This window comes from Scatophagus argus, chromosome 8 (genome assembly GCF_020382885.2).
Source record: "Scatophagus argus isolate fScaArg1 chromosome 8, fScaArg1.pri, whole genome shotgun sequence".
NCBI classification, from domain to species: Eukaryota; Metazoa; Chordata; class Actinopteri; family Scatophagidae; genus Scatophagus; species Scatophagus argus.
The window spans coordinates 15,028,560-15,055,304 of record NC_058500.1 but is presented as its reverse complement, the minus strand read 5'-3'; the positions used below and the strand labels follow the sequence as shown (position 1 = coordinate 15,055,304).

General features: G+C 38.9%; 1 protein-coding gene across 1 annotated transcript in view; it reads right to left on the bottom strand.

Annotated features, from left to right (window-relative positions):
* casz1 (castor zinc finger 1) overlaps window positions 1-24,653 on the bottom strand; it is a 169,757-nt gene extending 145,104 nt beyond the window's left edge. The window contains exons 1-2 of the mRNA XM_046397585.1: window positions 24,456-24,653; window positions 22,835-22,891 (exon numbers count right to left, since the gene is read on the bottom strand). The gene's annotated coding sequence lies outside the window, so the exon portion shown is untranslated. The remainder of the gene's footprint in view (window positions 1-22,834; window positions 22,892-24,455) is intronic.
* Window positions 24,654-26,745: the final 2,092 nt, after the last annotated feature.

Genomic DNA, 26,745 nt, shown 5'->3' with positions numbered 1-26,745 from the left:
CCTCAATTCATCATTTACTGTAATGATGTTTGATTTTTCAAGTTCATGCATTTATAACAAAAAGAAACTAATCAGAACACACTTTACATTATGGTGGTTTAGCGCTCATCCATGATAATGTTCCTGCTCAGAAAGGTTTGTCGATTTAAAAAAATTTGCCGCTATATCACAGGCCCCCTTTGTCTTTCCTGGCCTCACTGTGCTCCTAGGTTATCTCCCTGAACAGCAGCTCTCACTTGTTCCCCAAAGGCAGACAATTAAATTAGAACAAATAAAATCACACAGTTAGCTACATCAATAGCCGATACAGTCGTCCAATCGCCCAACCCTTCCGCGTAAAGTGGTCCCATGTCTAGGTTCTCTGGACCTTACATTTGCATCCACAGTGGCCTGTTCTTACAAATAGTTTTTTCAGGCTTCACCTGTCATGAAAGCACAATATCCAGTTTTATTGTATAAAATCAGTGAAGGTTCATGGTACAGCGCTGTCATACCAGAAAACAAACATCCTGTAACAGTGCTAAAAGTCTGTTAAGGTTTTAATTCATTCTTGACTCTGGAAGTCAAGCAGAGTTGAGACATATCCTCAATTAAAATGTTGACGCACACTCTGGTTGCCTTTTACAGGCATTTGTGCTTGTGTGTTTATCATGTCCAGGCCATACAGGCAATGATGGGCATCCAGCCAACTGATTCTTCCCCCAAAGTGCTAATTTGTGCCACTCTAGTGTGCACAGCGCTATAATTACCTGAAAACGTAAACTGGAAGCTATGCCTGACAAAGACAAGAAACTGTAATAAAACTGAGCTTTTGGTGCTGAGCTGTGGTGAGTCTTATAAGACATATTAATGGGATGTTTAAAGGATATGGCACTTTTCCATTTGTCCTCTGGAAAAATCTTGGGCAAAACACCTGGTGCACTAAGTGTGTGCAGTCTGAACACTGAAGAGCAGCTAGCAGTCATGGCGCTCTTTTATAAAGCACTGTCACATCTAAAACATTTTCTATTAACTACGCACTGCAGCTTTACACAAGATTGTCAGTTCTTCATTACCATTAGGTGGCAACTTAATGAATTAGCCAAGCCTTTTACCTTGTAACTTATCAAAAACAATAAAATAGCAGTCTGTTTAAAAACATATCATTCAAATCGACAAGCTCTGACTTCACTGATGTGTCATACAGTACTGTTTAATGCATGAAAAATGTGTTGTGTCGGGACTAGGCTTCAGGTGTCAGCTAAAAGAAGGGTTAGACCAATGTAATAAGCTTTTGGGTAACCATTTTTTGTTTTAGCCAGTGGTAGCTTGGCGGCTGTATTTTGTGATGGTAATCACTACTATACTATATCACACTTTAAATTATGATTATTTTAAAATGATACCAGTAAGAACTGGGTCTTGTACAGCAGGTGGATTAGTAGCTGAAGGCAACTTTACATGTCACCTTTAAAGCTGTAACAAACTGCCACACCATATAGGAACTGCGTCACTGTCCAGCCATCAAAAATAAAATGAATAATGATTAAAAACAATACACACACATTTACTGGCTATGATCAGTGAAAAGCAAGTAATTCCCCAACAGACTATGTCAGTCAAACTGCAACTGAAGCACTTTCCACCTGTTTCCAGTCTTAGTTCACATCTATTTTGTTTTTTTTTTTTCAGTGATTCCCCTTGAGGAAATAGTTTCAGTACTTCACGAAAGGAACACAGTGTTGTGCTATTCACATGGCATTTTTGAGATCCTAAGCTCCCTATAGATGCAAAAAAAAATAAAAATACCACAGTAAAGAGAACAGGCTGTACAAAAGAGTTAAAGAGTAAAGCGTGCCCTATTGGCTTGTAGCTGCAGCTATGTTTCTGTGAAAACACACTGCAAGGTTTTTTTTTTCTTTTGACGTGAATGACAGTGACATTCATTCTCATGAAACAAACCATATAATATGTAAGGAATGCTCATTTTAGAACTCACACGCCTCTAAAAATGAGCCTACTTAACATGCCTTCTAAATATCTAACTATAAAGTAGTCTGTCTGTCTGTCTGTCTTCCTATCTGTCTCTTTGTCACATACCTTGACAAACCTTCATCTGACCTATTTCACACTTGGCAGGAAGAAGTGCAGTGTGAAGTAGTTTGGATGAGACGATGAATAGTGCTGGGGCAAACTGACGCATAACTGGTGTCATTGATAACAAAGATTCTTGTGCCCAGTCACAGAATGGATTACTCCCATAGAAGCAGTATTTTAGACAGAGAACCAACACTGTGGTCCTCTGTAGGATCTGCAAATTGAAAATGGCTTACAACAGTTGCTCTGCAATTGCTCTGCATAAACACTCGAAGCAAAAGTATGAGTGCTTTGTCAAGACAGCGGCTACAGCGAAACAGCACCGTGCTCCCCACCAAAACATGATAAATTAGGATTATCCGCATGCAGAGTGTGTCTGTATTAGTAGTCACTTAAAACTGATTTTAGAAATTTTTCTTCATCTCAGTAAGCTTATGACTCGGAGGTCATTGGTTCAATTCTCCAGACTGGCTTGATAAATCTGGGTGGGCAAACTCAATAGCAGGATTTGCCCCTTCCCCATTACCACCACTGAGATGCCCTTGAAAAAGGCCCTTAACCCCCAATCTCTCCAGTGAAGCCGCTCAGTGGCCAGCAGATCAGACAGTGGTTGTACCACACAGCTTCCACGTGTGTGAAACTGCATGAATGTGATTATGGTGTTCCTGCAAGACAGAACACTGCTCTCAGTGAAACTTCCTTGAATAAATAACGGTTTAAAAAAACAAAAAAGCAGTCAGTTCTGCAGTGCTGCTGTACATAACGTCACACCATGTGTCATTACAACAATTTTCCCTGCCCCATACTGCCCATATTACATACATTATCTTAACTGCAAATTACTCCAGAGATTGAATTAATCAATTTCATAACCAGTTCAAGTTTCAAGTCAAGTATTTCAGTAAAAATACTGGTTCTCCAGTTCACGGAAAGGGCTGCTATGACACACTGCGATTAAATGAATCTATGTGTCACAGCAGTCCTTTTGAATATGAGGTCCAGTACTTTTCTGATCAGGTGTCTTACAATAAATATTGTTGATATCACAGTAGTCGTGACGTGGAAATTAGATGATGATTAAATGTTGATGTATTAGTGAGACAAGTTTTGTGAGAATCAATTGTTATCCATCTGTTATCTATAACCACTTATATATAACCACAGGTGGAAGTGATACCAGCTGATGTTGGGCGAGCGGTGAGGTATATCTTGGATAGGTTGCAAGTTTATCACAATTATGGGTTGCATCCATCAAGTAATAAAAAGAATCTTTAGGTTAATTGATAAAGCAGTAAGGGAGGCCAAGCAATCAGCCCGTTCTGAGAAGGTACGTTTTGACTGCACTGTAGAATAAAGGGTTTTAGTCCGCAAAGCTTGTATGGGTAAACCTGTTGGTCAAATTCAAGAAGGTTAAATAGCTGTGAAGCACCATATCATATGAAATAATATCTTTCTCAGATTTTATATCACCGGAGGCACTTCCATCCTTTGTTGGCTTATAGTATTTAAACAATAACAGAAAAAATACAAAATCTGGACTGATTGCTTAGTGTAGTCACAAATTCGACTCTACATTAGCATGTGTTACTTAAGGTTTAATGAGTCACAACTCGTGATAAAACAAGCTGTTAAAACTGGTCCTGCAACACGTCCTACATAAGAAAACAGGAAGGCAAAATGTACTCAAGAAGACAATAATGTCACAGACAGGTTGAACTGTTTATTACTGTAGAGAAGTGTAATTATTCTGATAAAAGTGTTCATCACCAACAGTCAGTACATTCCAGTGATACAAAGTAAAGTCAAAGCCAAGATTGTGTACACCAAGGGAATGAATGATGGGGTGTGCATGACAGAAAGAAAGAGAAAATATATTTCTTGTTCTTGTTTTCTCCTCAAGGTAAACAAAACATGCAGAAATCTGTAAAAGATTTTACAGGTTTTCAACTTTAATAACTTCTATGACTACAAATGTCGCTTTGTGGTTTTTAAGAAAAGAAACACAAAATAACATAAAGTACAAGCAACATACAAGAGGAACGCTCATGCAACTGCATAAGGCGGAAGCTGGTTATAAAACAGCTGACGTCACAACACAGTGCTGAACACTCAGGTAACAGATGTGTAGTGAAGGCCTGCAAAGACTCTCGGTGATCTACGATATTTGTAAGCACTAAGTCAAATGCAAATGGACTTTCTGCCTCTGACTTGAGGATTTTTGATAATCTTAATGATCATTCCTTCAACAGTTGTTTTCTTAAATTTAAATTCTAGTGATTTTTAAACACTCTCTGCTAATCAAACTGAAATAAGTTTTTTGGGGTTTTTTTAAACTCAGTCTAGGTCTCACAAAAGCCACAAGAATTCAAGAGAAAACAAAATGCCTGTCAGGGCGAGCATACAAGAGGCAAAGGGGGAATCTGGCATGGCCTAAGCAAAGTCATAAAAATATTTTCCCTTTTATTTAATGTTGTCCATAATTCATTGCCAGGAAAAGCTAATCAATAGCACCTTAATGAAAACTTGAGCCATATTTTATTTTGCCGCAGAGAAGTCCCGGATCAGCATTTGTTGCCTTGTTATGTGCTGGTTTTCACCCTTGGGCTGTCTGACAGATGTGCATCACATTTGCAGATACCTTAAATATTTGCTCTGTTTAACCACATTTGCCTTATCAAAACACCACAGAGTAGGAGGGAAATTTCTGATGATGGCAGCAATAAAGATTCAAAAGAAGAAAAGTGCTCCAAACTCTTATTTATTCCAATGTTTTATCCCAGCTATAACCCGAAAATGGCGACATACAGTACACTGCCAAACTACTACGACGTACATAAATATTGACGAACACATTTTTGATGCTTTCCACAAGTGTCATAAATATACTGTACTCCCCAAAGACTCTAGGTTCATACTAATGTCAGACTGAGAAGAGCGTGTCGAAAAGACATACATTAAACATCGGCTCTGTTTCAACTAAACTGATTAGCCCAATACATGAGAGGTCAAACGTCAGCTGTTAACATATGATGGAGTAAGTGAACCCCAAATTTTTGTAAAACTAATCTAAAGATGGTGGTGTATAAAAGTATAAACCACACATTACTGCAATAAATATGTATTCCAAATATACCACATTGGATTGGAAATTAGTGGCTGTCACTGAAGCATATAGATAGGCACAATCTGTAATTTGGCTACAGAAATTACAGTTATGTTAGATCATAATTGGAGGATTGATCCACAAAAATGTTTCCCCTTCAGCTTATATATATATATATATACAGATATATATATATATATATATATATATATATATAAAAAAAAATAAAATAAAGTTGTTTCAATCACTCTGGCTTAGGTTCCGATGTTGTATTTTGAGTCACGTTAGTGAGTCTACCCTTTTAATAACATTTGGGTCACAAATTGTGACTTTACATTTATCTGGTTAGTATATAGTGACAGACAATTTTAATAAATTAAATAATCTACTTTTCTCTTATATGTCTAACTGTCACACGTAATCAAATCAGACTGCCACTTAAGCAAGAAGGTGTAAAAAACTGGTAGTTGAGAGCTGCTTGCAGACTGACTGGTGAGATGCAATGCTAATTGTTTCCAGTGATCCTTGTCAACGTACAGTATGCTCTGGTTCCAGTCAACTATCTATGAACTCAGCCTACAATTACGAAGGAAAAGGTCATTTTTCATGCTCTGAAAGGCATCCTAATGAATTGGTTGCCACCTATTTAACACTACTCTCCAATCCACTAAAACACACTTTCCATATCCGCTGACAGCATGCTTCGCTTTGCCGGTGAACAGCATGAGATGCTTTTGTTTTGCCATTTGTGTCAGGGGCAATGACTGCAAACCTTAAGGAAACTTGCTTAATGCCCGCATTCAGAGTAAACAGTTATTCATCAAAAAAATAATAATGTCTCAAAGGTCAGGCCATAAAAAACAATATCTGCCCTCTTTCCATTGCCTAGTGCATTAGTTACTGTTAATGCCATTGAGAGTATTTTGATGGCAAGGGGTTGGGCTAAAAAAAACCCTGCATACTGGCAGGAACCTGATACAGTGGATCAGTTTATGACTTAAAAATGAAGAACTGATTAAACTGTCAAAACAGCAAACTATCATTTTGAAAAGGGCCATCATTTTGATGATAGACGTGCACCAGACTCAGGTTTTCTTATCCTTATGGAATCAACTGAGTCCGTACAGAGCTGTCCAGTGGCTACACATCGTTTGCCTGTATTTCCATCGTCAGCCGGAGGTGAGAGGGTGGAGACCTGCCAAGTGCACAGCTCAGGGCCCATGTCATGACAGCTGACAACTCAGGCAGGCCATGTGTGAAGCGGTGCATTTCTAACAGCCAAGATCCCAGATCAAGTAAATCCTAATCAGGGAGTTAGTATGCCTATAATGTGAAAATTCATATTTCTACTCTGAGTGTTTCATGTTCAAAAGGGAGCACATGTCATTTGGCATGCCTTCATAAAACACTAGGGCTTCCATCAGTCACTGATTATTGTAATGAGGAATTAAAATCCCTAAACACAAAGGAACCAGCACCACATTGCTTTGGCTGTCAGAATTAACTAGTGAAAGTGACCTCAGCCTATACATGCTGAAGGAGGAGGAATCACAGTCAATTAGTTAGACAGAAATATTCTATCGGACATGCATTCATTGTTGATTACTTAAGATAAAGATGAGCATATCCCGTCTTATCAAACCCCAACCCTATCCTTCAATACTCTACATGTAATTACTGTCCGTTATTTTACTAACCTGAAATAACAGACACTGATAACCACACGGTACCGCTCTGTTAAGCTACAGCCAAGATGCAGGAGGGCTGTCTAGTTTGTCAGTGAAACTGGCTGAGGGAGGCGGTGCTGAACTGTTAGTCTTCTCCCCCTTATGGCACGCTGTGTTTACGCAGATCCCTCAGGCCATTTGTTTGCCGCACTTCCTTGCCCCACAGCACCATGCATAATGCAGGAATGAAAATGTTAACAGTGGCAAATAAAATCGGCAAGGTGCCCCCACAAATCAGGGCAGTTTAGGAGCACATTTAATCATCCACGCATTGGGGACAACGCATGGCAATTAATTGTGGCATTTCAAAGAAGATCAGGACCCCATTTTTCCAGGGCCCTTCAAGCTTCTTGTTCAGTTGCCCCATCAACTGCAGACCAATGGCAGCTGTCTCTAAGAATCTCTGTGAAACATCTCCATATTTTGGCCCAGTTATGTGGCTCTGAAGTAGATGAGAAGAGAACTCTTGTAGAGAGTTGCGCAGAATTGCATCAACAGAGCCCACCCAGCAGAAGAAATAACAAAAACAGGCATTGTTTGATGAGGGTCTCCCATGTATATACACGAGAAGTAATCCAGTCTAGCTCTTGCATTTCTTCTGTATGCTCCAAGACAAACAAGTTCGAGCACCATATGGCGGTGTCAGGAAAATAAATAATTTAGAGAAATTCATGTGCAGCGTGCAGATGGGCGACCAAAGAAATACCAACACAGCCATCCTCATACTTAACCCTTCTAATAAGAACCCTCAGCAGGAGGGCCACAAAGAGACAACCGCGGTATTGGGTCTTAACTGGATTGAGAACTACTTTGGAATTTTGAAGACTGGGACTGGCAACTGTCTCTGGACGTAAGGACAGCATTTCGTGCAGATACAATCTGCAGTGCCTTTCAGCACTTCCTGAACACGAGACAGCCTAATCTAATGAACTGGGGGGGCAAAATCTGCTCAGGCTTTTAGCCCAGTGCCAGAGTGCCTCCTCTCACATCTGACTGCAGTCAAAAATCCACTTGTTATTTTTATTTCCACTGTATTTTCCCTGAGGTGTACTCTGTGTAGCTTGAGTCATCATTGTTCAAGTCTTTAAAGCTGGAAAACACACACACACACACACACACACACACAAGCTAGTGGCAAGGTTAGACAAGGGGGCACTCGTATTCTGCCAACCCCAGGGAAAACTCACAGAGGGCTCCAGAGACGGAGAACAGAGATGTGCCATGTTGCTGACATGGCAGCCATCAAGTCACACTAACCAGTTAGAGTGATGTGCACAGACAGCACTGAGATTTATAGAATACTGTAGTGGCTTCGAACTAAAACCGTGAGTGCTTTGTGGATTATCATGATTGTCTTCTTTATATGTAAATATGGAAAAAGGAAGACAAAAACAGCATGACACAACATGATAATTAGCAACAAACAACAAACAAAACCACTGAAAAATCAAGATGTCTAGAAAGCCTGACAGATGGCTTATTACATTCATCATATCCCAGAACCAAAATTTTGCAGTATAAACAAAAGTGTAAAAAAATTGGCAGGTAATATTTCGTGCGTCTTGAAAAAAAAAAAAAAATCCTTATAAATTAACAAATCCTTTGAATGGTGCCAAGGCCTAGTTGTGCAAAGCTTTTTGTCCCTGCCAGTCAATTCAGCAGAGAATGTGCGCATTAGGTTGATGAGTGACAAAATAAAGCAAATAATGACCAAAACACCCATCCTGTGAAAACATTAATGGAGCAGATGCTCACTGTAAAAAAATACACACTCGACTTTTTTGATTGCTCTTTCTTCTCAGTGACTATGAGACTACATAATAAAAATTACTGAGGTAACTGCACATTCAGCATTTTTGAATGTGTGCGTGTATGTTTTCATTCAGTATGTTTGTGTCTTGTTATTTTGTGCTCAGTTGTGATTTTCTGTTCTTTCTTTCTTCTCTCTGGGTGCTGGCCGACCTCATTTCCTCTCTTAAGAGTTAATAAAGAACATGAAGTTGAACTTAATCGTAACTGAAGTGCAATAAATTAAGAAACCACTTTAAGTCAAAAAATTATAGGCTTGTGAGAGGAAAAAAAAAGTTTGACTTCTGAATTTAAAAGCTGGAATGTGGCTGATGAAGGAATCTCAATATTGCCAGTGTAAAATCCATAAATCCTCTGGAGTGCAGTTATGTTACTCTAAATGACCCTGATTTGATGCTAAATTCCCAGCCCTAACCAATGGAAAGGTGCACCACAAACCACACGACTGTGTCACATCTCAAACTATTTTTAGATGGATCAGCTTCTTTTTAGCTTTACTTTGTAATTAAGGAGATCTGAGATGTCCCATCCAATCTGTGGCTTTGCCAGAGAAATGTATTGATTATTGTACATCCAGAAATGACACAACAGACAAGCAACAGGATGAATTTTGCCCAGATTCCTAAAAAACAGACACCATAACCGTCATGAATAGCAATACAGCCGTGCAGAAGCTGGACGATACTGAAGAAAGATATCTGCTCATCAGTGTCACTGGACAGAGGCGTTACAGTGTGACATAATGTGACGGATAACACTTCAAAGCTTAATTTCTTGAAATGGTCACCACAATATGATTTTACCTTTAACCTTGAAAACTAAATCATTTAAATGCAGCTGAAAATAAGAGTAAAATAAGAGTTAAATAAAAAAAAAACAACAAAAATACTACATGTCAAATCAAATTCGTGCAACATCAAATCAACTGCATTCCCTGATAAATACGCTCTGTTACAGCCAGTAATGGCACAAAATGAAAAACTGTAAACGGGTATGAGAAGCTTTAAAACTTTAAAATCCTGTTGCCATATATTGTTCTGTCTTTCGAGGACCACAGGTACAACAATGTCTGCTGCTAACATTTTCATGACTTATGAAACTGCAGGCTTTTAACATGATGCTTCTCTCTTTAATGTGAACATCAGGACAAAGCAAGCTAACTGAATAAGAATAGCAAAAAAAAGATAGCCTGAGTTGCTCCACATCCACGATAAATCACTGCCAATTTTATAGCCTCTAATAAGTTGATGCAAAGCCATTTTTCTTCCTGCCCTCGTTCAAACATTTAAGGCATATTTACAAGGAACTTGTTAAAATATTTAATAATATTTAGTGGCAATTTCGGAGCAGCCTGTCACGGTGAAATTTATTGCCTTTAAGTGTTTAAAAAGGCGATGACATGAATAACAAACTGTCAAAATTTCCTAATTTGCATAGACAGGCTATAACTCCTGATACCTTGCATTAAAAAAAGAGGTTTTTAACAAAACGAGTCATAAAAGAAGCATTCAAAGTGAGTGATGGCAAAGACTCTTCCACAAAGTCGCACCACAGAGACAGCTTCCCCCCACTACAGATGCTTCCGAGATCAAGTCAGCCAATAAAAGGACATATATCCTGCTGCTTTGACTTATTTATCCTGTGTGGATGAGCTCAAGATGGAACATCTCCTATAGGCAAGCTTAATTAATTGTGATAAAAGGGCTAATTCAGAGGCTGCACAAGAAAAGTGAGCCAAACAATAATATTCCCCACAAATCATCTCTGCCCGTCAAATATTTCCTCCATAACTTTCTAATTCAAAGTCCTTCGGACGTGAGGCTTTTGTTAAGGAACCTCATGGAGCCAAACAACCTCCCACGCATCTCTGCTATTCTGTCCGCACTCCCAACTAAAATCATCAAATGAAATTGCAGCTGTGCAACGTTAAACTCTCTTGTCCTTTGTTCGACTCAACAAGATGGTGGCCATGTTTGATGCTGCTTCTTCCACCAGATTCGATGGTTTTCAGGGTAAGACTTAGTGACCTGGGCCTGCCCCGGCTGTCCTAGTCAGAAAAGGGCCCCCGTTGACACTGATTGCAAGGCTATGAGTAGTCTCTCCCCTGTGCCCTCTCAGTGCAACTCTAATTAATAGCCAATTCATCTTCTCTGATCTGAGCCAGCACATGGAGTAATATATCGTTAGTTTGGCAAGCGAGCTATTAAAGTGTAATAACCAAGTACCAGCACTCGATTTGGAAGAGTAGCACATACTTAACCATGAAGTGGAAACAATTAATTTATTGGAGGATCTCCTGTAACCAATCACTTACTAGCACTCACACTGTGATGTAAAAGCCATCTCCTGTTGTGTGTGACGCAAGTCAATGTCATATTTTGGGCTCCGCGCCTGAAACCTCTTGCACTATGACCAGTTATGTAAGCTTCATCTCAGCTCCACTGTCGCACATAAAAAAAAAAAATACCTGTGCACTTGGCCATATGCAAGATAGAAAGTTCATTACAAAAAGGACATCGCTCGTTTACAGGTTACCTTATCACATTTACTACTATAAGTATTTCTTAAAGGTGACACACATTTCACTCTCAGTGCTTAAACAGTCTACCGCAGTAATGATAATTTTGTCTTTGGACCAGTTTTATGTGAAAGAGACGCCCTGCTGAGGTGAATTCAGACTTATGTTTCATAAGCATAAATACATGTTGCTGAAAAAAAACAAGGTTCAGAAAAGTTGTCTTCACTTGAAAGTTGATGTAGACTAATCAGACTGTTTTCTAATTAATCAGTTTTACTAATGTTTGTGCTGTAAAAAGCATTGTTAATAAATAAAATAAAAGATGTGAAGATTTATATTCCATATAAACAACATCAAAAAGACCTTGTAAATCTGATATATATAATCTGGTGTGTAAGCGAAACCTCATGATATTTAACCCATTTTAATTAATATGTGTACATCCTACACACTGGACCACTAAAACAGTATAACATTTGTAGTTTTCTGCTTTCTTAGTGAAGTTAATATGTGCCATTCATGCCAGTTCATGGTTCATTTACAAACTGTACTAAATCTGCTTATATGACTCATCACTATACTCAGTACCAGAATTACATTACTAGAATTACTAGAATTACCAGGAAATAAAAATTTAAGGAACAGCAGGGAAGCACTCAACAGTTGTTTCAGAGCACCTTTAAAAACTGACAGCAAGACCACCAAACCAAGTAATTGTTATGTAATTCTTATGTAATTCTCAAGAAATTCACAATTTAGTGTTGTGTGTAGCCTTAACTACTCTTTTATATCTCTAAGAGGACTGTACATAGCAGTATGCGCACACTTACAAAAAGATATACAACACGCCAAGACATCTAATCTTCAAATGAATAGCTAACAACAACAACTTCATTACTTGCAAACAATAAAATTATGAAAATTGAAAAGTAATATATTCTACACAGTATGGTACACTCCACCAATTACAAATAATTTTATTTGTCTTACCTCAGATAATTATGGTACGCAGTTACTTTGAAAAACAAGCTACCGTGTATATTTCTTCAGTCATGTACCTGAGAACAAAAAAGTCTTCCCTCAAACTTTGGCAGTTGCAGGAAATAAATGAAAAAAAAGACATAAGACTCTTCTGCTTTTGGCCTGCCTCTGAAGCAAAATCTTTAAAACCCATTATTCTTTTTGCAAGAACTAATGACGTTTTTTGTCTCTTCAGCTTAACGCACTAATTGACAGGTTTTTTTGGAGGATAGCCCAGATGGAAAAATAAGTACCCCCTTAAAGACCCAACTCCCTTGCTCATTCCCCTAGCTTTAAGTCCCTTATTAATTAAACTTTCACCAAGTCAGGAATTTTTATTAAAAAGATAAAGTCTGCTGTACCGTAAAACAGAACTAGCCTATTGTCTCTGAAGCTAAAATTTTACTTCTATAAATAAAAGAGACTTTTTAATACCATCATTTGCAGCAGAGGGACTGGGACCAAAGGATCCACACAGTACAGTAATTAGAGGGAGATTTTCATCCCAACTACTCTAAAATTGGTCAGCTTCAACCAATACCCTTTGCTCCAACTGAATAAATACTCTTACACTGTTCATTTCAGCATCATGGGATATTATTTACTGCATGACAAACAGAGGCAGCATCATCGCGCTCAGGAGAGACTGGAGTGTAAATATGTGTTTTGCCCTCGCAGTGTGTGTCTAGCCATACATCTCAGACATCCTGGCACACTGTTGTTTGGGAGGAAAATAAAGCTATAGCCAAATATTGACTGGAGTTTTATGATCAGTCACTTGATCAATCAAATCCCTCTTGTGTCATTAAAACTGCAACACTATTTGTCATGATCATAAGAAAGAGACTGTGTAGCTCTAATTAGGAAGCCTTCTCCTTTCTGTTACTTTTACCAAAAAAACAGGAGAGATTTTTGGAGAGATTACCATATGAATTTCTGGAAATGTACAAAAGACTTTCTTTTTTCAAAAATCAAATGCAGAATTTTGACCAATGGTCAGACGATTAAAATACAGTACATATTGCACAAAACCATAGAAACCTCAATTTGAAAACAATAATGATGATGTTCTATTAATAACAAAAATAAACATGGTCATGAAACTCTAAGAGTCATCTCAGAAAATCAGAAAACTGAAATCTAGTTTAATGTATACACTCTTTGGGGTATTGTGAAACATGCTGTGTATGTCTATACATGTGTAACAGAAAAATAAAAAGGATCTTTTTTTGTTCCGTTTTGTTTTTGTTTTGTTTTTTTTCCTTCCCTACTGTGCTGATGAATGTTTCAGTGATAAGCATCAAATACTGGAAGCTTCATACTTCTCTAAATGTATTCAGCTGCTTTCAACCACAAATCTAAAGTGAAAACAGGGAAACTGCCTTGAGGGATCATTGTAAAAGATCTCAAGAGACTGTCTCTGGATGTGGGTATCTGTAGAGAAGGTGAAGGAGGTTAACATTACATCTAATCATGTCAGTCTGCAGGTCAAAACCAGTGCTATGGCAGCCTGTTATGATGCTGAGAAAACACTTAAGCAGAGGATAGATACATGCAGCATTAAGGTGTGCTAAGTTGCCAGAAAAGTAATGTATCATCCAAGTTGGATCATTATGCCACTTCCACAGTCACTGCTGTACAGCCAGCAAATCACAGCCAATTAAGAACCCTTTAAACTTACAAGTCAAGCATCACTTGTTGTGCTGTCCATAATGGGGTTTTATGGATATGAAGGAGTCCTGATGGCTGTATTGGTCTTGTGATGAATGTTAAACTTTACAGGAAATGTGGCCTGCATAAGAATGGTATTGAAAACAGATCATTTGGTGTGTTCAGTTTTTCAGGGACACAGAGAGACGAGCTAAAATAGGCTTTGGGAGCTGCATGTTTGATCCAGTTCTATCATTTCATGAGAATCACACTTTCTGCTTATTGCAAGAGAAAAACATTTCAGGCCCGTTTCCCAAATTTTTTGTGTCAGTTTTCTGTTTTCTGCTAACGAGATGTCACTAATATGGACTGGAATGCTGCCTGAATAGACAATTTGAAGGGCCACGAAGAACTTAATGATGTATACAAAATGTGGGGGGACAGCTTCTAAGCGCAGTTTTTTGTAGACAAACATAGCTGTTGACAACATTTTCCACCCAGTTTGCCATTTCTGTCAGGCTAAAAATCAAAAATTAAGAACAAAATGTTTACAAGGTACCACAACTGCTCACAAATCATGTCTTATTAGTATTTTGCCAAGATTGGTCAAATTGTAAGGACACATTATGAAAAAAAAATGCTGCTTGGCAAGAAGGAAATCACAATTAAAAGAAAATCAGGATTCTTGCATGCATGCATTTGGAGAAAACAAATCTGACTGTGTACCTGAGTTCCTTTTAACTAATTAAAAAAAAACAGGAATCATGACACATTTAATGTTGGCCATTTACATAAATGCAGCCTCCTATCGTGATGTGAATTTTGTTGTATTGTTCCTCCCTGCACATAGCAGCTTATTCGAGCTTAATTTGTGCCACTGTGTCTTCCTGTGAGCAGACCCCAGTCATCTTTAAACGGCTCCATTTAAAATGCAATTTGATTATCTGCCAAATTGCTACCAAGTCTTTCCCTCTGCAGCTTGGGGATGGGGGGTAAAAATTTTAATTAGCATTTGTGCATAAAAGAGAGGTCTTTGTTGCGTTTTGAACACGGCATTCCTGAATGACCACCACTTTCAAAGAGTCATCACCCAAACGATTTCAAACTAATAGATCCAAAGGGACAGGAGCAGTTCTGGCACAGAGAGGTGGGGGAATCACAGAGGTCTTCAGTGGCACTGAAAAAAACCCACAGGACCTGGCATGTTTAAATAATCCAAAACTTTTCTTTAATCATAGTTTAGAAAATTGGCTGGGACCTTCAGCAGGAGACAGCTGCTCTGCCCCATAGCCATTTAATGAGATTCACTGAGGGTTTCCCTTAAAATATTTACGCTGTCCCATGGCACAGCAATATTGTCCTAGAATGGGGAGATAAGAGCCAAGGAGGTGTGTTGAAGTTCTCCTAATCAATTTGCTAATTACTGGAGCAGCTATAGGAGCGAAGAGAGAGGAGTCCCTTCTGGCAAGCTGTATTCTAATAAACGCTGAAAAATTTATTTACTCCCTTAGCCAAGAGGAATTCTGAAGTGGGATTACAGCAACGAGCTTGATTGAGACAGAGCTGTGTTGTGGCTGAGGTCGCAGTCGAAGGAGCAAGAAGAGGTCTCCAAACATAAAAGGATCTCTCAGGACCTGCACCTTTGCATCTGCTCAGGGAACGGGGAGATTCTTACAGACTTGGCACAAAAAGAACTGACTGCTATAGCTACACTCCAACAAATATTAATGAGACTTCTGGTTCTCTTGCATAATATAACAGGTTATTGTTGGAGTTAATATACATGTATGCAGTATACTCACTCACTCAAAAAAAAAAGTAAGACAAGGCAATCACAGACTTATCACAGGATGCCATAAGAGCTATGGGATGTGTCCCACACTGAGCAGAGGGCAGGAGGCCCAGACATTATGCCAGACGTTACGGTTGTTTATTTAATGCCACCCTTGTGCCCTCTAGCACAGTCTGACCCTCCCTCCCAACCTCTGGGACTGAGGGCAGCCCTGGACCTGTCAGAGGACGCTGGCCACATCTTCTGCAGGGTTGGGGGCAAAATCTGCTCCACCTCTTCAATGCCACATTATCTGTAAGCCTGCTTCCCTCTGCAAGAACAGTAGCTAATGACACGTTGCCTGGGTCGAGGCAGGTCAAAGGTCAGCATAAACTGAGAGCTTGAAGGGCATCACCACATACTAAACAAAACTAAACCTAGAGGGATTCCATATGTTCATTACCATGATCATAATAATAATACCTGTATTCTGTATTTATGTATAGTTATGTGTTTTGGAGTGTTTCCTGACAAGACAGGTTGCCAACAGTGGATGGAGGAGGAGAAATATCCCTCCTACACAGAAACTGCATCCAGACCTCCACTACTGTTCTCCATTTCCAGAGAGAGTCCCAAGATGAGACGGTCATAGTCAGAGACCACGTCGGGCTCATTATAGCGCACCTTTATAACAGGAGCACCACTGGACTTCGTGCAGTCTTTCCAACACAGGGCCGGTCCTAAAAGGGAAAAGTTCACCATTCTGGTGCAAGACCAGGTACTCCTGTGTATGACTGTAGACAAGAACTGCCATGATGCATGCTCGTGGGATGTTTAGGGATTTGCATTGACAGGAAAGAAGAAAATAACATAAAAACTGTTTACCAGACATGTAATCTATTGAAATAACATTTATAATTTGATATTTATTTCTGATTGATTTTACTGAAAAAAAATAAAACCACGAAAATATATTTTGGAGGTAGAAAAGGACCCCAAATTCCTGTTAATTTGAATCAACATTAATATTTAACTGTTTTATACAGTAGAATTAACCCAGCATTGTATCACTTAACCCCCCGTTTGCTCCCCGGGCACTTGATGCTGCCCACTGCTACTGTGTGTGTTTCACTGCGTGTAATTTGCTGGGTGTTGCATGTGTGTTCAGCTAAGGATGGGTCAAATGCAGAAGACAAATTCAGTGTGTGTATGTAAAAATATATATACTGCCAATAAAGCGATTCTTGATTCTTAGTTAATATGAACCAGCATATGCACTGACTATTCAACCCATCTTGCTGACTTAAACAAACAACCCATCCTGCTGTGTTTGACTAACACAGTGTTGTGTTGGTCCAATATTTACCCAGTGGTGTTGGTGAAAACAACCCAAATTGGGTTTATAGCCAATCTGACAAGCTCTATGACTCCATGGACAAAAAGGCACAGCAAGGAACAAGGACAAGATACAAGCAAAAGTGAGAGTGAGCCAGACAGTGCGTAAAAATGATGTGCAGAGGTGGAATAATTTTTTACATCTTACAGTGAACTGAGGATTTATTTTATCCAAATCACATGTGATTCTGGCAAAGACAAACCAAGACAGATTTGGAGAATCTGATTTTGTTTTTCGTCAAGTTTGAATGAAGTGTGGGTTATCAGACTATTGCCTCTAGAGGTGCAAAGTGGTATTACAAGACGGGGTGGCTTAGGCTAACTTCATATCACATCAACACTGTTGCTTCTACACATTGTGTTAATAAAATTAGTTCATTTTTTTAATGTTTCAAACTAAAATGCAGGCCTTACAAATTACATTACACTATTAGGTATTAAGATTGAATAATTTTGTTATTTGGTTGCTTTTGTAGAAAAAAACTTGATTTAAACAGTAGCTGTTGTTGGGTTTGCATGTCATTCATTTGCAATGGGGCTTTGTTTGTTTGTTTGTTGTTTTCATTTTCATATATTAAAATTATCTTCCCATTTTGGATTGATTAGTCTAGCAATACTAATGAATTTGGACTGGATTAATATATGATTTAAACCATAAAAGTGCAAAAAGGCAACAAATTACTGCAAACCCTGCAGGGTTTGAGTTTTTGGCATATTGCTTTTTGTAGTATTTGCAAACACCTTTAACCTTGATTAAAAATGACGCTACCTCATGACTTTTGTGTTTTTGCTCTGACGATAAACATGGTCACGGCAAAACACAGACTTGTTGGTATTTACAGTCTATATCCATGTCACTGTATTCATTTCTCAAACAAGTCTCTCCAGCAGTGTAACTGAGCACATGAATCTGAGCACAATCCTACTGAGAATTGAGGCAAAAACAAAAACACAAAAAAACCTGTTGCTGTGACATTTTGTTCCCTCTCACCTCAACACACGCCAGTCACAATGGACCGGTGTGTGGGGGATCTGTGTTCAGATCACCATGGTGATGGCTCTCTGCCTCCCAAGGCTCCCTGGAGGGGGTTGGAGGGTTGGTGGCAGGGGGGGGGAGGGGGGCAGTAATGGAGCAGGTTACCAACCGAGCCTCAACCAAAATGAGTGAGGAGAATGGTGAAGAAGATATGTTCCTAAAAGTATCTTCCATGAGTAACATGGCAACATTTTCAGTCCAGTCAGAATTAGTCCAGTGTAGCTTCTCAACTCAACATACAACAGAACAGGGCAGCTGACACCACAGCAATCACAAGAGGCTGACATGTTGCAGGGAAAGCCTTTCACTCCTTAACCTTTAAAAGGGCAAAAAATAGAACAAAATGGTGCTGGTTCATGAGCAAAGGTCTGAGAACATCTGTCTCTGGGTAAATCATCCTTACATGACAGAAAGGCACAGAGCTGGCATTACACTGAGCGAGACAAAAGGGCACCCCCACTCTACACCATCAGCTCCAGTTTTATTTGCTTGTTTGACCACTGTCCCCTTCTTGGACAATTAAGCAAACATATCTCCAAGAGCAGGGTGCAAAATTAACTTCTTGGCATAACTGCCACTGGCTGGTAAGCGGAAAAAAATTACCAGTCAAAATATATTTCAACCAGCCTTAATACTGCAAATGATACAATGTACAGTAATATGGTGGTTCCTTTAAAGTAAACAAGGGAGTAGTGCAAGTAAATTCAAGTAAACATTTTTCAGCTAAAAACATTTCATGGTTCCAGCTTCACAAGGGGATGTGAGGATTTACTATTGTTCATTTTAATTACTTCAACAATTTGAATGTATTTTGAATAATTTGGAGGTTTGGACTGGTTTAATTGAACAAACTGGGCAATTATGATAATATGTCTCATTATTTTCAGAACTGTTAAAACCAAACAACTGATCAATATATAAGATTTTCAGCAGATTGAGCTATAATGAAAATAATCATTAGTGTTAGTTAGAGGTGAGCAATCTGGCCAAAAAAAATCACATCAAGGTCTATTCAATTGCAATCGTATGCCAGAATCTAAATTGTAAACTTTTAATCGCAATTATAAAACCTGTAGACTACAGCCAGAACCTATGAATTTCACCATTTGAACCACTGCAAGGCAGTGGTGCATTCAGGATATATCTTTTTTGGCACAAAATTCTCGCCCTGCAGCTAAATAAAAGTCATGCTTCATTTTTTGCAATTTATCATTGAATGATTGATTTGTCCAACCATTTGTCCATTCAGCACAGCATTTCCTTCTAGTCGGCTACATCACTCAGCTAGTTAATGTGAACACTGGAAACCAAAGTAAGAAAATGTTAACTATTGCAACCTCCACAATAAGACTGTGGACACCTTCGAGATCAATAAAGCTGTCAAAAAGGACTAGCAAATCATCACATTCTCTTTTATTTTATTTTCAGTTTATTTATTTGATGTTAAACACAATCTCCTATCATCTTTGATATTGGGCTTGTATATATATATATATATATATACTGTATATTTAGCTAATGATGGTGATCAATAAATTACACTTTGATGAATTATTTTCATATGCAACATGTTTCCAAATTATAGCAGTTATTATAGCAGTTCATTAAAAACACCTCTCACACACTTTACTCTGCTTTTATTCTGTTAGTCAGTTAGTTGTTGTTGGTTAGACAGAGGCCTTAATGGTGACCATTGTGCTGAAGCACAAGTATTGTTTCTTAGTGAAATCCACTGGCCTAAACATGTGGTTTGGCACACAGTGCATTGAAGTAAGAGCTGGACATGAGGGCTGGCATTTCTATTTAGTCAATCAAAAATCGATTTTCAGGTTAAGTATCAATTCTGGATCAAATTGTAACACCAAGACTTAGAATTTACTTCTACTACCAACAGAGCAATACATATTCTTGAGGAGTTATATTGAAGATTTTAATTGTATTGAAGAAATAAATTTGTAATTTTTGGAGATTTTGTTTTATATATTGTTTTAATCACATTTGTAAAAGTCAACAGGAGTCTCTGATATACTATATTTAAGAAAAATTAAGTGAATTGGATATTCAACAAAGATTTTAGTATGAGATATGCATTTATCATTCGTCACACATTTTTACATTCTTTTTGTTTTACGCTTAACAATCATAGGTGCTTGGACTGAAACGTGTAGTACACTCACTGTACTAATTACTGGAAATATAAAAGTCACCTGGTGTTGTGATGTCACTGTGGACTAAAATTAATGTGTCAGACATGTCTCATATTTGATTTAATTAATGAACAGGAATACCGTAATATTACTAATGCTGTAGAAAGCACTGGGTGACACAACACTGGACTGTAAGCTTAGTACAGTACATAAATACATACTGCATTGAATTTCCATTAAAGCAACATAGTTGATCAACCACTACAAGAGGCTGGCAATTTGTCAAATGAGTTAATTGGTCAACAGTTCATCCAATTCATCTTAATGCTTGTTTTTGGACCACACCCAAAGAACAGTGAATTAAGCATGCTCTGCAGCCAACAGTTACTTTGAGTACAAGACTGAATCTCTTGTGGTGAATCGTGCCAAAGTCAAAACTGCCCTGAGCATTGTCCTTCTCACCTGACTACTCTTAGTCCTTCTTCTAAATTATTACTGCCTGCACCAGATCTTATGACCAAATATGACTGTTTTCAGTCTGACACTGTTTACTCACTAAATGCCAGGTGGTGCAGGCACTGAAAAGCTACAGGCTGGGTGAAAGGGCTCAACCTTTATACAGTGTCTAAACGTCCTGATTTTCTCCTTGAACATCTATCCTTAACTGTGCTCCTCTGGTCCCCTCCCTGTCCCAAAGTGGCCAGCTGGGAACGGTGCACATGTGCTGACGTCCCTACTAACCTTGGCCAGTGTAAGGATTACCGTGCATTTACACTCAATGCTCCTTCTTTCCTTAAGACTTATTAAGAATGATAATGAGCTCGGAAAGGGGCAGCATGTCCCTTTCTCAACTCTGCGAAAGCTCTTCTCTGTCTTTCGTACTGTTCTCGTCTTATTCCTCTCTCTACTCTTCCTCTACACCTTTTCTGCAGCCCCCCCACCCCCCACCCCTCGTATTGAAAGGACCCAGGACAAATTACCAAAAAGGCCATTTTCATCTATGAACTGCAGGATTTAATCGATACTTATTTCATGCCTTCAAAATCAACCCTATATTACTGTTGTCTGTGTGATTTGTTTATTTTGCTTTGGAATATTCCTTCAGCAGAAGGGGGGGGATGCAGGGGATGCAATTCACCTTGAACCTCCATTATATTGGATTTCTCTACTGGCTGATCAAGCATGCAAAAAGGACATTTCCTTAGCACTAAAATAAAAACAATAATGATGATTAAAAAAACATGTGTGCTATTTGTGTTGGTATAACAGTGCGTGTTGAAGGCAGTATATTTTTACAAGGCAAAACGCTATGGTTGTGGTAGTGAGAATTTGTATACAAAATCATTACACCGAGGGCAATTGATAAAGCTTATGTGCTGGAAAACAAAAGCAATGGCTCCTGAAGCCTGTCAAATGCCGCCTGGGATTACTGACGCTTATTTGACATCAAAGACCTGAGGTCCACAGCCAAGGTCAAACAGAAAAGGAATACACATGGGTTTAATTCTACACACCCCTTGACAGATGCAGATGGGTACTTATGAGACATGAGGCATTTCACTGACTGATAGGGCTGCAGGAAATAAGAATGTTGGAGGCATAACCAATGAGATTCTCAGCTAGTACAGTGAACCAAGAGAACAGCACCACAGACAACATTTCAAGTGCCATTTTGGAGAGAGAGAACGAGAGTGAGACACAATCAAAAGGCCTACAAAACCACATCCATAAACACTGAACCAAAGACACAAACCAATTCGCAATTAAAACAGGGCAAATGTACAATTATCGTCTCTGCTTTCTCAGCTCAGGAGGTTCACCCAGCTCTACTTTCACCTATGATGGTGATGAAAAATTACGAAAGAAAGAAAGCAGAGAGTGAGCAAAAAGAGAGGCAGTATGTTTGACAGATGGATATTGTAGTGTCTCATCCATGCCGGGGAGAGATGAGAAACTGTACCACCAGTCTGACAGTGAATGCTGGCTGGTGTCCCGCTAGAGATGGACCACCAGACAGCAGACACTCGCTGTCACGTTCCAGAGATACACTCAGGGAGCGCACAGGATGAAGAGCTGGAAACTGCATCAGCTGATCACTTTACACCCCTCTTTAGACAGACTGTATGAAAGTGCATGTGAAATACCCCTGCAGTGCACTGAGATGAACTCTTGTACCCGGTAGTGTCACCTGCTGTCAGTTATTAGTTTTACTGACCTCTAAAATAACAGACAACGCTAAAGAAAAACTTACCTTTATTCTGAAAAACACTCGCTATTCATATCGCACGAAATGGAAGCTGATTTCGTGCCCAAACATGTGTTTTTAAGCTCGTCTGTTTAAGTGTCAAGTGTGTGCTTGCTTTGCATGCATGAATACATCTGCAACAGTTAGGCTGCACAGCTGCTGCATTATGAGGGTATTATGGAAAATACCTCAAAAGCACACACTGTGGGCATAATGCATCTATTTACATTATAAAATTGTTTAATCTACAACTGATTTGTATAACAAATAAAATCAAAGCTCAAAAAAGGGACATCAAACCTGTAAATCTGGAAAAAAAAAAAACTTTCATGTTTACCTTGTGTTGTACTAGCGGTGGCATTTTTAATATAGAAGATGGCTTTCCATGAATGATCTGTTTAACCAAAGACAGGAGGGAGAGGAAAAAAAAGGATAATTAATTACTTTTGTGAGCTATTGCACGGGAGAGACAATAAACCTGCCTGGTCGCCATGGATATGACATATTTGCTCTGAAAACAACACAATAATTAGCAAAGGAGAAAGATCCGGCGAGAATATGAGAACTCCAGGCTTAAAGTGCCAGTGATCTATTCCTGTTCTCATCTTCATCCCTGAGAATAATAACAAACACAGTGGCAAGCACACAGCGCAGACATTTATAAACGCACAAGAGGAAGGAACAGTGACCCTTTACAAAAGCTTGCTAAATTAAATCTCACATGGTGGTGGTGTTTTGTAGAGATCACAACTAACCAAACACACATAATATGTACAGTGTTTTGGAACAAATTGTTTGTTCTACAGAAGGTGGAAGTCAGAAAACCTGCCTCACAGCCACTGAGAGCAGGAACTGCAGAAAAATCATATTTATCATAGCAAATACATTTTGTACGTGCGTGTGCGTGCGTGCGTGAGTAGTGTATTGCCTCCTTACAACTGACACAACATTTTGCACAAATAGTCAATAGTTAACAGTGAGGTGTATTTATGAAAGTACTCATTTATGGTATTTATGCACAATGGCCTCTTCCAACCTTTTATAATAATTACAATGAGTTAATTTTGGCTACTTTGTGACTGGATGCTCTCATGCAAGAGAGCAGAAAATACAATATTGTCAAAAGTCATTTATGAACAATCTTCAACAGAAGAACTTCCGCATTTGAGACCTATAACATTCACTGCATTTATAGCAGTTCCTCTATTTACGGTAAATGATACTGTATGAAGGCTACTACCTGTTTAGTGGCAACCAAAGTAGTTTCACTAAGTTTTTCACGACAAAAACCGGGACTTTGGGCGCTTAAGTCGCACCCAAAAGTCGCTCATTTGTGTCCTTTAGGAGACGCCTCGGCGGACAGTAATAACCAATACTGTCGATCCAAGGTGCTGAATGAACAATAACAAATACCTCACATCACTGCTGTTTTCACGTTATCGCCTCAGTACGTAATATTTTGGAGATGGGTGTATTTGAGCTCGGCTTGACCACGCAAAAAAAAGTACGAACCGAGGAGGAAAAAGTTGCATCTATCCGTCTCAACTTTGCAGCCGGGCAGGCGTTTGGTCGCCCTGGGGCTTTTCACTCGGCCTTTGACTGCTTTGCTTTGGCTGTTGTGTGAATTCTGAAAGTTTTAAGAGAGGCTTGTCTCCTCATCGGCATGAGTCGCTTCAGACCTGCTCCTGCCGGCGCCGCTGCCGCCGCTGCTGCTGCGGCTGCTGCCGCTGCATCGGGGCTGGGAGTCACACACCGTGTTTACCGACAAGTCCTCACTCCAAGTCTCTGTCCTTTATTGTTATTTCTCAACTGTTTCAGGCTGCTCGGTGATGCTCGGTTTCAGTGTCACTGCTGCAGCTTTGGCGTCCACTTTTGGTGTCGCTTTCTGCGCTGAATGATATGTTTTGGAGACGAGCATGTAACGTTACAGTAGTTGAGAGGAAAAGGAAAAGTCTTACCTGTGGTACTTCGCTGTCTTTCGCTGACTTCCAACTAAAGGGACGTGTGTGTTTACGGTGAATTGCGTGAGATCATTCATTATTAAAGTTGCCACATATTTTTTTTTTCCAGTTTTTCGGCTTTTATTGTAGCATTTTCTAATTTCTTATAGGGTGAGTCGCCCGGAAGATCTGCCCTGGAGACCGGCTCCAAGTGGGAAGAGGAGTCCTTAATTGAATTTCTCGGTAAGCAGGTGTTGCTTGGAAAACCAGGACCGGAGTTTAGTGATGATCCCCCATCTCAGCTGACACCTTGTCAAAACAGTTTCTTTTTTATTATCTTATTTAAACGGTATTCTATGTGTTTTAAGTTAATAAAGTCATGCAAAGCTGATATATCACCTTTAATCAGGTGATAAGTAGATATAGGTAGATAGTGTACAGGAAGAGATTTAAATTAATTAAAACCCCCCGATATATTATCCCTGTTTGCCCAGGTAATGTTATTGTGGTGGCGGTGAAGTATGGACACTTGTCGGCAAAAATGACACATAGCTGCATTAACTAATTTTTCAGCGCTATGGGACAAACAAACCACAGTAATGCCTTCATCAGTTTGCTGTAACGTTAATGTGTTAGCAAATATCTGCCTCAGCTAGTTTACCGAGCTTAAACTTAGCTCTCAGCATCCAAACTGGCTAATCTTCCCGCTTTGCGTGGCTTCTTTTTATTCTCTCATAAGAAAATACAGAACATAGATCTTCTTTCAAAATGACCTGAAACAAAAAACACACACCCAAGACATACAGGGGTAGGCTATTGTGCTTTTATATGCAAAGTCAGAATAAATTAGATCATTAGAATGAACTTTTTATATCTACAGAGGGAACAGGTTCACTTCTTAAGTATTTCTTTCTGTGGACTCACTGTAGCTACAAGAGGTGCTCACTACATGTTTCACTCTCAATATGATTGGAGCAAGATTTCAGGGGGATGTGTCATGTAGTGAAGTGAAGTTGGTGTGTCATGAGGTAAAGTATAATCTCCAGCTGAATCATCTTCCACTATGTTGCACCGCCATGTCTCTACAGTAGCCCAGAACGGACAAAAATACAAACACAAGTAATTTTAAAGTTATGGTCATGTCCAGAAATGAATCAGTCGTTCAATACTTGGAGAACACATGATGATTTTAGTGACATGAGTGATATTTAAGGGATATTTCAAGCTTAAAATTTAGATCTAAAACATGTCCTCTATAATTTAAAGGGACTTTCATTTGTGTGTGGCTTAAGTTTCACAATTAATCAAACACTATTTACAGTGTTTTCAAGAGTCAATTTAAAGTTTACCTTCCTATTGGTAGAACACTAATGTCGCCTCCTGTCTTTGTTTTCCCTCTCTCTCACCTTTCCTACCACCGACCATACATCAATAATTTACTGTAAAATATTCTGAGCATGAGACTCCTTGAAGATATCCCAGGAGCAAAGCCCATAGGAATAGTGGGGCTGTGATAATGTATTTTAAACTTGAACTTTCCTTATCTAAATTCTGCAGTCTTCTAAACTATTGACAAACAGATTATTGCCAATTAGCAGTTTTGCGATGTGTCCTGTTGTACATAATAAAGAATCAAGAGGATCGATAGCAAAGTCAACTAACATGGTAGATAGTGCTTTAACCTCTCCATAGTGTGGTTTGGGATTCAAGGATTGTGACCTATTGCTTGCTCTAGTATCTTTAGGATATTTGTTATTTGATTTGTCATATTATAAGCATACTGCTGTCTCATCCTCTTTACAGAAACTCATCGCATTTAAACTTTTGAGCACCCAAAAATTGCACCAAAATCTGAGGTCAAAGAACTTTACCTCATACTTTTTTTTGTTCAATGTTTTTCAACAGGCGTTTTGACTTTTTCTCTATGAGTGCCTTTAACATCTGCCACTGTAAGATTTAATAAAGTCAGCTTTAAAAAATCTGATTAATATTTTTAAACACAATTTAAACACATCTCTTCTTATCTGTGGCTACATTGCATAAGGTACATATCCAATACTGCCTTACTGTCATGTCTTCTACTGATTCTCCTACCACTTAAAATACTGACACAATGACTCACTCAAAAACAATAATGCTCTGTATATACTTAAGAATGTCAGTGGTAAATTTAAAAAAAAGCACACCTTATGAGGCATAAATCTACGTGTATATATTTTATGCCCAGTACCCTGGAATGTGTTATATATACTACATTCTCCAGCAAACCCCCACGGTCACTGCAGAGGTCCAAGCATCCCATCCATCA